Genomic DNA, 9,901 nt, shown 5'->3' with positions numbered 1-9,901 from the left:
GGAGGTCGTGTCATTTCTCTGCGTTTCCTCGCACCCCTTTTCTTTACCGTTCCTTCATGCCCCATGTTTTTCTGAGGCATGAGCCATTTCCCTCATGGACCGCATGCCCGTGGTGGGCGGGGCTTTAGGCAAAAGTGGGAGGGGCAAAGGATGCGACACTTAGGATTGTGGAGCAGGCTTTCATCCCAACTTGCAAAATTCAGAGGTTTATCAAAGTACATCCTGAAATGGACCGCTCAGTCAGTAGAGTGTGAGATTCTTAATCTCAGGGTTGTGGGTTTGAGCCCCATATCGGGTGGAAGATTCCTGCATTGCAGGGGGTTAGACTAGATGATCCTTATGGTCCCTTCCAATTCTATGATTGTATGATCCAGGCCCATTTTTCCACGCAGGCAGGCCAGAGGCATTACTGAAGTCAAGAACACACTTCAGCCAGGAAGTAGCATTTGAAGCTGAAGAGTGGGGGGTGGTGAGAGCGGGGGTGTGTGTGTGTCCTGGGCACAGAGTCCTGAGAATTTGATAGAAGCAGCAGGTTCATAGCTTGGGGATCCTCCTGGATCCTTTGCTGTTGCTTGAGGCTCAGGTGGCCCAGTGTGCCTTTCATCAGCTTCAGCTGGTGGCCCAGCTATGCCCCTATCTGGACAGGGATAGCCTAACTACTGTTGTCTATGCTCTGGTAACTTCAAGGTTAGATTACATCAATGTGTTATACGTGGGGCTGCCACTGAAGACGGTTCGGAAACTTCAGCTAGTTCAGAATTCAGTGGCCAGGTTGCTCACCAGAGCAAGACTGTTTGAGCATATTACACCGATCCTGGTCCAACTGCACTGGCGACCAGTTAGTTTCGGGGCCCAATCCATAGTGCTGGTTTTGACCTATAAAGCCTTAAATGGCTCAGGACCGCAGTACCTCAAGGACCTTTTCCCATATGAACCTACTCGGACCCTGAGATCACCTTCCAAGGCCCTCATTCGTCTGGAGGGTGGCAACACGAGAATGGGGCCTTCTCTGCAGTGGCTCCCCATCTGTGGAATGCTCTCCCCAGGGAAGTTTGCCTGGCACCTTTATTATACAGCTTTAGGTGCCACGCCAAAACATTCCTTTGTAACCAGGCCTTTGGTTGATCCTACAGACATCTAACACCCTTTTAGAATGTGGCTTGAGGGGGGTGTATTGGGTTATTGCTTTTGGTTTGATTTTATATGTCGTGGTCTTGTTGTGAACCGCTCTGAGACCTCTATGTATAGGGTGCTGTATTATTATTATCATATTATAATAATATATGGTATATAATAATAGGGACACGGGTGGCGCTGTGGTCTAAACCACAGAGCCTAGGGCTTGCCGATCAGAAGGTTGGCGGTTTGAATCCCCACAACGGGGTGAGCTCCCGTTGCTGGGTCCCTGCTTCTGCCAACCTAGCAGTTTGAAAGCACGTCAAAGTGCAAGTAGGTAAATAGGTACCGCTCTGGTGGAAAGGTAAATAGTGTTTCCATGAGATGCTCTGGTTCGCCAGAAGCAGCTTAGTCATGCTGGCCACATGACATGGAAGCTGTACGCCGGCTCCCTTGGCCAATAAAGCAAAATAAGCGCCGCAACCACAGAGTCGTCCGCGACTGGACCTAACGATCAGGGGTCCCTTTACCTAATTTTTATTTATTTATTTATTTATTTAATAAAGAGACCTAGAGTTTGAACCTCCATGTGTACAGGCACCAGTAGGTTGCTGTATCGCATTGGAAGAGACGGTTCACATTGGAAGACACAGGTTCAGGTAAGAAATACTGAATGATTGACAATGGGTGGGGTATGCTCAGTTGCAGATTGACTTGGGCACTGCTCAGTGAACAGGGAGAGGAAGGGGTGTGCAGTCAAAAGACACAGGAAAAACAGCATTCAATGCACATTTGAATTTAAAATGTGAACATAGCCTGAGAAACTTTAGCACCACCTGAAAGTACGGAGGTGTAAAGCTGAACTCTGCTGCCATCTGGTGGACTTCAATAAGCAACATCGGAGACAGCTTATTTCTGTTAAATGTGATTTTTTTTGGGGGGGGAGGGAGGTGGAATACTTACAGCTTCTCAACACATGAGAATGTACACTCCATATTCTGAGCCATGGGCTTCAAACTGCAGGAAACTAGCTTTCAAAATGTCCAGTTATCTCCGGCGGGGGGTGGGGCGTTGCTAAGTCTTAGTTTGGTTTTGTTGTGACTTAGAATGCCAGAAATGAAGGAGGCCAAAGCCTGTGGCATGGAGGCACGTGATGCAACCCATTTGCTGAAGCTAAGCAGGTCTAGGCCTGGTCAGTGTTTGGATGGGAGACCTCCTGCCCCCATGCACATCACTTAAGAGTTGCATGATGAAGGAAAGATGAAGTGTGAATGAAAAATAAGTAAAACCAATCAAGTCTCTGTGCACCGTTACCCTAAGTAGTAGATTTCACTGCCAGCCCCTTCCAGTTCCTCTCTTTGCATTATCCCTGGCCGTTGGCCATGCTAACTGGCGATGATGGGAGTTACAGTCCAACTATAGAGGACCTTACGTTGGTCTGGAGAGATGGAAGAATAGAGAGCACAACCGAAACTACACCACACTCTTATGGTGAGGATAGAACGTGGGTGGCGAAGGGGGTATTGTGCTGAGCAGCATGAAGGAAGGACTGTGTATAAATACAATAAATTTAAAAAGGAGGAATCTTCCCTATTCGGTCTGCCATTCTGCCTTGGAAGAGGAAGTCACATTTGAAGGTACAAACTGGGATTCCAAGGCCCAGGTTGTGTCTGGAGGGAAAAAGAGAATTTGGGCATTGATCACGTGCAGCATATTTCAGGGGTGCTATTCCTAGTGATGTATGGAAGTGAGAGCTGGACCATAAAGAAGGCTGATCGGCGAAGAATTGATGCTTTTGAATTATGGTGCTGGAGGAGACTCCTGAGAGTCCCATGGACTGCAAGAAGATCAAACCGATCCATTCTGAAGGAAATCAGCCCTGAGTGCTCACTGGAAGGACAGATCCTGAAGCTGAGACTCCAAGACTTTGGCCACCTCATGAGAAGAGAAGGCTCCTTGGAAAAGACCCTGATGTTGGGAAAGATGGAGGGCATAAGGAGAAGGGGACGACAGAGGACAAGATGGTTGGACAGTGTTCTTGAAGCTACCAGCATGAGTTTGACCAAACTGTGGGAGGCAGTGGAAGACAGGAGTGCCTGGCGTGCTCTGGTCCAGGGGGTCACGAAGAGTCGGACACAACTAAAATGACTAAACAACAACAACAATTCCTAGTGATATCTAATGTCACTCCCTTCTTGTCATCCAAAGCTGTGCAGTCTTGCTGGGAGGGTTGCTTGGGTGGAGACTGATCCGGGCCAGGGCTTCATGACTCCTGCTCTACAGACATCCTCCTCCTCCCTCTTCAGGCAGGAGACAAAATTGCCATCCAGGTTGCTGCTGCTGCTTTCACCTTTTATTCTTCCCATTCTAGATCCTCTGCTGCCATCCAGCGGCCATCTTGTGGACACACAGCTTTCATGTCTTCCGTGGTTCCTCTGGAGTGACAATAATATTTAGCCTTGTTTGGTTGTGCGTTTATATTCCTCCACAGACTTCAAGGGGTGTACGTGGTTCTCCCCTCATTTTGTCATCACAATACAGTGGTACCTCGGGTTAAGAACTTAATTCGTTCTGGAGGTCCATTCTTAACCTGAGGTACCACTTTAGCTAATGGGGCCTCCTGCTATTGCCGCGCCGCCAGCGCACAACTTCTGTTCTCATCCTGAAGCAAAGTTCTTAACCCGAGGTACTATTTCTGAGTTAGCACCAGAGTCTGTAACCTGAAGCCTCTGTAACCCGAGGTACCACAGTAACCCTGTAGGTTAGGCAGAGAGACAGTGACTGGCCCAAGGTAAGCTTCATGGCTGAGTGAGGATTTGAACTCAGAACTCTTGAGGCCCGAGCACTCTTAGTCACTAAAGTAGCCACTGCAGCCATTTCTTTGAGGCAATGAAGGATAGAGTAGGGCTTCTTTACACTTACTTCTCCATAACTGTTCTTTTGCATATCCAGGGCCAGGGATTTTTTTTTAATTAGACATCCTACCCCCCCCCCCTTTGTCTCTTTTTTCTCTTGGACCCTTTTAGGTTCAAGTACAAAATGGCAGAACATTTAAGTTTATTTTCCTGCAACAATTATGACCTTCATGCTTAAAGGACCGAAACAAAAAACACACAAGCAAGAAAATGAACTTGAAGATGACCTAAAAATCATTCAAAGCTGCCCACCTCAAAATTAACTTAATTCATATTACTTTCACCCAGCCTTTATGGTCACTATTGTCTGGCATAGCTTGGAGATTTTTGAGGTAATGCATTTAAATTTGTTAAACCAAACCAGTTCACTCCAACCATCTATCAGTCAGCAGAATATTGACTGAAGAGCAAATGATCAGTTCTGTTGCAGATCCTCCCCCCCCCCCATGTTCTTTTGGAAATCCTGGTTTTTTGGGTAAGGGATATATATTAGGGCTATGCGCCAAATTTGGCTAAATCCTAGCCCCTGATCAGAATCAAGCCGATCCAGAAGGATTTGCGCTTCAGCTGAGTTGGGTGGTGATAAAAAAAAAGGTAAAGGAAAAGGACCACTGGACAGTTAAGTCCAGTCAAAGGCGACTATGGGGTTGTGGCGCTCATCTCGCTTTCAGGCCGAGGGAGCCGGCATTTGTCCACAAACAGCTTTCCAGGTCATGTGGCCAGCATGACTAAACTGCTTCTGGCACAATGGGACACCGTGACAGAAACCAGAGCACAAGGAAACACTGTTTACCTTCCTGCCTCAGTGGTACCTATTTATCTACTTGCACTGGTGTGCTTTCGAACTGCTAGGTTGGCAGGAGCTGGAACAGAGCAACAGGAGCTCACCCCCTCACAGGGATTCGAACCACCAACATTCTGATCAGCAAGCACAAGAGGCTCAGTGGTTTAGACCACAGCGCCACCAGCATCCCACTTGGGTGGAGATAGCCCCAGGCTGCCCTAGGTTGAGTCGAGTCACCTGGAGGAATCTGGTCCCTGCCACAAGGTGAGGCAGCAGTCAGGAAGTAGAGGCAGGCTGCCCCAGCAGGATTAAACCCTCCTGCTCACAGTGTGGTTGAGAGGGAGGGAACAGAACTTAGTGTCTCCTTGCTTCCCCTCCCAAATGTATCTTTAATTAGAAACCCTAATTAAACATGAGCCCCATCCTTGAACTGATATGGGGGCAGATCCAGATCAGGCATGATTTCCCTTGGGTTGTGGCCCTGTTCACAACCCTTATAGATATTGCAGACATAGTGTGCATGGTTCCTCTGTGATTTCACCTTTGCATTGTGAGGTCAGGCAGGGTCTTGAAGCCACCAGAGCAGCATGGGAAGGGCTCCTTTCATTCCACATAGCAAAAGCCACGGCAGAGCCTCCGTCCCAACCAGCACCCTGGGGGGCTGATGGGGAGTGTTCCTTCCCAAGTTGGGCTCAGCCAGGCAACATCTAGCAGCCCAAGAAGACCGGAGAAACAGCTGGACCTGTTTGACTGCTGTTGGCCAAGGATTTGTTGTGCTGTGAGTATGGGGGAAGTGAAGGAGGAAGACAGGGAAGGCAATGTGAGAGTTGATGTTTTAACTAACATGCCATTGGAGGGATGTGGGTGGCGCTGTGGTCTAAACCACTGAGCCTCTAGGGCTTGCTGATCAGAAGGTTGATTGGAATCCCTGCAACGGAGTGAGCTCCTGTTGCTCTGTCCCAGCTCCTGCCAACCTAGCAGTTCAGAAGCACACCAGGGCAAGTAGATAAATAGGTACCACTGTGACGGGAAGGTAGACAATGTTTCTGTGCGCTCTGGTTTCCGTCATGGTGTTCTGTTGCACCAGAAGTGGTTTAGTCATGCTGGCCACTTGACCTGGAAAGCTATCTATGGACAAACGCCAGCTCCTTCGGCCTGAAAGCGAGATGAGTGCTGCAACTCCATGGTCGCCTTTGACTGGACTTAACCATCCAGGGGTCCTTTACCTTTTTACCTTTACCATTGGATGGACATCTTCAGAAGATTCACTGCCACAAGCCACAGGGCATGGGTGGTTTTTCTCCTAGGAACCCAAGAAGCTGCCTTATGTTGACCATTGGTCTATCTAACTTAGCTTTTCTCAACCTGTGGATCCCCCAGATGTTGTTGAACTACAACTCCCATCACCCCTAGCTAGCAAGGCCAGAGCTCAGGGATGATGGGAGATGTAGTCCAACAACATCTGGGGACCCACAGGTTGAGAACCCCTGATCTAGCTCATCGCTCTTCAACCTTGAGTCCCCAGATATTGCTGGACTGCAACTCTGATCCCCAGAAAGCTTAGCCAATGGTCGGTGATGATAGGAGTCCAACGACATATAGAGATCCAAGTTTGAAGATGGCTGATCTAGCACACTTCTGGCCATGTTGACTGGCAGGGTCACTTCTGAGTTTTGGACAAAGGTCTCTCCCAGCCCTGTTTGGAAATGTTGGGGATTGAACTTGGGACCTTTGACATCCAAGGCAGATGCTCTGGCCCCAACAGTAGCTTTCTACGCGGATATTATTATGCTCGGTCAATGTAAGATTAAAGTTTGCTTGTTGGTGCAGCCAATCTCATTCAAGAAATTATTTCTACTCCCCAACCAGTATCGATTCAGAGTTAATGCCTGTCATGGCGCCATCAGGCAAGGGATGTCCAGAGTCAGGAATTACCGAATTTTTCCATGTATAAGACAATGCTTTTTACTAAAAAAAAAAAAAGGCAAAAATTGAGTGTCGTCTTATACATGGATAGTGAATTCAGAGGGATGTGTGCAATTAATGGCAGCAGCAAGCGGGAGAATGGCAGCGGCGATTGGATGGGTGATTGGTGGCTGTGGCGAGGCAGGCAGATGATTGGCAGCTGCAGCAAGTGGGCGGGTGGGCTGTTGGTGGCGGCGAGCGGGCAGACAGTTGGCGGCTGCAGCGAAGTGCGTGATTGGCAGAGGCTGTGGCAAGCGGTCAGTAGTGGTGGGCAGGCTGGTGAGTGATTGGTGGAAGTGACCTCCCCCACTCCCCCCCAAAGCTAAACAATTTCTTAATTTTGGGTTTTAAAAATAGGGGTCATCTTATACATGGGGGCGTCTTATACACAGAAAAACACAGTAACTCTTTATTATCAAAAGTACTTACTTTTGATAGGGGTGCTAACTCCAGGGGGGCTTGGGGGCACCCATACAAAAAATTTTGTGGGTGCCTGGCCTCTTGCCACCAACACCCCGCCGCATGCTGGCTGTCGCTGCTGAATTGGATTAGCAAGATAAGCCCATGCTTAGGGCATCGAGGGAAGAGGAGCACCACAGAAATTTTCCATTGCTGGATTTTTAACATAAATAGTCACAAACTGCTCAGTGGAACCGGGCAACGGCATTGCAGGGGGTTAGACGAGATGACCTTGGGGAGAAACTCCCAGTGTTACGGGTCTATTGTTCTGTGATGATTCTGTGCTGCCCCCTGCTGGTGGGAGTGCACCTTTGCTTCTGCTGCTGACGATCTTTTGGATCACACAGGATTGTGCCATTTCTGAGGACTGGGAAGGGGACAGATTTCCCATTGGCCCCCCCCCCATTTCACACTGGCGGCTGCCACATCCATAGAAGGGCGTAGACAGCCTCCACCCCAGCCTGTCTTGCCATTTTAGGCCAAACGACCCCATTGCATTGCACTTTATTTATTTATTTTGATGGTGCTGTTGTTTGCCATTTGCCTCCGAAGCAGCTCCAACTCCATGTTGTGTGCTGTGCTGGCTGTGGGGCGGGGTGAAGCAAATTGCTCAGTGGAGCCATTTGTTTTCTCATTTGAAATATACAGTGGAACCTCGGTTTTCGATTGTCTAGGGAGTCGAACATTTCGGCTTTCGAACGTCGGAAACCTGGAAATAACTGCTTCGGTTTTTGAACATTTCGGAAGTCGAACGGTCTTCCGGGACGGATTACGTTTGAAAACCGAGGTTCCATTACATTAAAACAGAAGAACTATGCAATGAGGCAGGCTGAATTCTTTATCTTTACTAAGTATAGAAGCAGATGTGTTATGTAAGTTTTGTTTTGAAGATACGATATGATAATCTTTATTGTCATTGTCCCATATTCATTGTCCCATATTTCATTGTCCCAACGAAATTGAAAATCTACATCAGACATTCAGAAACCAACAAGCCTGCTATCCCAGCTATCCCAGCCTAGTTAGCCCCCTAAAAACTATGGTACCCCATAATTAAATACAATATACTCCCATAGAGACTACCTTACACTGCGCTTAAAACCAAAATCTCATTTGAATAGAAACTGTTTCTCAGGAGGCTAGTCATAGTCTTTATAACCCTGTACCCTGAAGATCTGATCAAAGACTTTGCAATTAGAAAACGTAGGGAGGGAAATTAAAAAAATTAATAAAGTGGAAGTATGCAAAAAAACCCCACCACATTATTTTCCATCCTACCATAGTTTTCATTTCATTTCGAAAAATAAAATATTATTTTATGGTTTATTATTGTTTATGCTTTGAATTAGATATATACGGGGGCACCAAAATCCTTTAAGGCCTCCAAAGGTCTTAATCTGCCCCTGGTAGCCCTGCCACAGGTGGTAAGAAATGGAAGTGTAACCCTGTTGCGTAACCAACTCTGTGTTACAGGGGCAAGTCAGAGGCTGGAAAGAGAATTTCCGCTATCGGAACCTGCGACTTTCCAGTGCCACGCTCCGTAGGCTGGAGACGGCTCTTTTGGAGCTGACGTCTCAGGATTTCAAGAATTCCTACGAATGGGAGAAGTTCCAGCTCTGGCTCCAGGAGGTCATGTACGCAGAGTGGTGGCTGGATCAAGCAGCCCGTGAGATCAAGCGCCGATGGAAAAACCTGACAATGTTCTGAGGGGCTGTAGGGGGGGAATTTTGAAGGGGTAAATTGTGCGTTTTGCTGGACAATAAAGATCTGAGAGCTAAGTCTTCATTCCAGGCCATTTTGATTACATTGTTGGTTGGTAAGAAGGGAGGTCCCCCACCATACATTTTGTGGTGAGCTGTTTTCACACCAAAGGTGGGGATCAAGGGTCACAAACATTTTGAGGGGCCACATGAAGTAGTCAGAAGGGCCAGTAGCAAAATGGGGCAAACTTTGTACAGTAGACTAGTTTCTACACATACCTTGCTCTCCCTATGCTCCTTCCAGACAAGCAAGAGCTATTTTCAGAGGTCAATAACGCATTCCAGCCAGGCCAAAAACACGCAAGGAGAGTGAGGGGTTTGAGTCCTGAGGGCCAACGGTGTAGTTTCTCTTGTACACACTCTGGTAAACTCTAGGTTTACCTAAGTAGGACCAATTCAGCCAACTAGCCCTGGGGATTATCTAATGCTTATTTACCCTAAATTGATTTCAGAATTTTGAATTTTATTGTTATTCATGTTTCTATACTGTATTTTATGCTGCTTTTTACAATTAAGTGTTTTAAATTTGTTGTTAGCCACCCTGAGCCCAGTTTTTGAACTGGCAAGGGCAGGGTATAAATAAAAAGCTGTTGTTGTTGTTATTTTAGATTGTGGAAATGTGTTATAGTTGGGGCTGCCTTTGAAGACAGTTTGGAAATGTCCCCTCCGACTTCCATGGCATAGGTCATCCCCTAAATGCAGGGATAGGGAATGTCTGTCCCTGCTGACCTCTCTGTTTGGTCCTTAGAGCAATCCCACAGATGCATCTCTCACTGCCCCCAAGTGGAGTTTCCCCTGGCTGGATTGTGTCCTTGAACTTTGCTTGCCTGGATGAATCTCCAGTTGAGATCCCTGCATTGCAGGGAGTTGGGGCTAGCTGACCTCCCAACTCTACGGTTCTA

The 9,901-nt window shown here is 47.5% G+C and overlaps 1 long non-coding RNA gene across 1 annotated transcript; it reads left to right on the top strand.

Annotated features, from left to right (window-relative positions):
- The first annotated feature begins 4,959 nt into the window (after window positions 1-4,959).
- On the top strand, window positions 4,960-9,017 carry LOC309516745. The gene is made up of 2 exons (XR_014213037.1): window positions 4,960-5,593; window positions 8,713-9,017. It is a non-coding gene; the product is annotated as an uncharacterized lncRNA (long non-coding RNA).
- Window positions 9,018-9,901: the final 884 nt, after the last annotated feature.

Source organism: Podarcis vaucheri, assembly GCF_965113315.1.
Source record: "Podarcis vaucheri genome assembly, chromosome: 13".
Taxonomy (NCBI): domain Eukaryota; kingdom Metazoa; phylum Chordata; class Lepidosauria; order Squamata; family Lacertidae; genus Podarcis; species Podarcis vaucheri.
Note: the sequence above shows the minus strand (reverse complement) of the source record. Positions and strands in the feature narration are given on the sequence as shown.